Here is a 1,707-nt window from a genome sequence, read left to right on the forward strand (position 1 = left end):
GAAATGGTTCAAAACATAGACAGTAAGAAGAGCCAGTCATCTTGTACTTGAGTCGGCTTTGTGCCTTTTGTATTTAATTAGGATGCAATTTCTGTGTTTCATTGTCAATAAGAAGGTCAGAGGGATAAAGTAAACCTGAAGTGAAGCATCGGAATCTATAACTAGTGTCACAGGAATGGTTCAAAACATAGACAGTAAGAAGACCCATTCTTTTTGTACTTAAGTCGGCATTGTGCATTTTGTATTTAATTCCGATGCAATTTACGTGTTTCATCGTCAAGAAGAAGGTCAGAGGGATACAGTAAACCTGAAGTGAAGCATCGGAATCTATAACTAGTGTCACAGGAATGGTTCAAAGCATATACAGTAAGAAGAGTCAGTCTTCTTGTACTTCTGTCGGCATTGTGCCTTTTGTATATAATTACCATGCAATATCTGTGTTTCGTCGTCAATAAGAAGGTCAGCTGGATACAGTTACCTGAAGTGAATCATCGGAATCTATAACTAATGTCACCGGAATGGTAGAAAACATTGACAATAAGAAGAGTCAGTCTTCTTGTACTTAAGTCGGCATTGTGCTTTTTGTATTTAATTAAGATGCAATTTCTGTGTTTCATCGTCGATAAAGAGGTCAGAGGGATACAGAAAACCTGAAGTGAAGCATCGGAATCTAAAACTAGTGTCACAGGATTGGTTCAAAACATAGACATTGGGAAGAGTCAGTCTTCTTGTACTTAAGTCTGCATTTTGCCTTTTGTATTTAATTCCGATGCGATTTCTGTGCTTCATCGTCAATAAGAAGGTCAGCTGGATATAGTATACCTGAAGTGAAGCATCGGAATCTATAACTAGTGTCACAGAGATGGTTCAAAACGAAGTCAGTAGGAAGAGTCAGTTATCTTGTACTTAAGTCGGCATTTTGCCTTTTGTATGTAATTAAAATGCAATTTCTGTGTTTCATCGTCAATAGGAAGGTGAAAGGGATACAGTAAACCTGAAGTGAAGCATCGGAATCTATAACTAGTCTCACAGGAATGGTTCAAATCATAGACAGTAGGAAGAGTCAGTCTTCTTCTACTTAAGTCGGCATTGTGCCTTTTGTATTTAATTCCGATGCAATTTCAGTGTTTCATCGTCAATAAGAAGGTCAGAGGGATACAGTAAAACTGAAGTGAAGCATGGGAACCTGTAACTAGTGTCACAGGAATGGTTCAAATCATAGACAGTAAGAAGAGTCAGTCTTCTTGTACTTAAGTCGGCATTTTGCCTTTTGTATTTAATTCCGATGCAATTTCTGTGCTTCATCGTCAATAAGAAGGTCAGCTGGATACAGTAAACCTGAAGTGAAGCATCGGAATCTATAACTTGTGTCACAGGAATGGCTCAAAACATAGACAGTAAGAAGAGCCAGTCGTCTTGTACTTGAGTCGGCATTGTGCCTTTTGTATTTAATTCCGATGAATTTTCTGTGTTTGATCGTCAATAAGAAGGTCAGAGGGATATAGTAAACCTGGAGTAAACCATCGGAATCTATAACTAGTGTCACAGGAATGGTTCAAAACATTGACAGTATGAAGAGTCAGTCTTCTTGTACTTAAGTCGGCATTGTGCCTTTTGTATATAATTCCGATGCAATTTCTGTGTTTCATCGTCAATAAGAAGCTCACAGGGATACAGTAAACCTGAAGTGAAGCATCGGAATCTATA

Source organism: Schistocerca piceifrons, unplaced genomic scaffold (assembly GCF_021461385.2).
Source record: "Schistocerca piceifrons isolate TAMUIC-IGC-003096 unplaced genomic scaffold, iqSchPice1.1 HiC_scaffold_2396, whole genome shotgun sequence".
In the NCBI taxonomy this organism is placed as follows: domain Eukaryota; kingdom Metazoa; phylum Arthropoda; class Insecta; order Orthoptera; family Acrididae; genus Schistocerca; species Schistocerca piceifrons.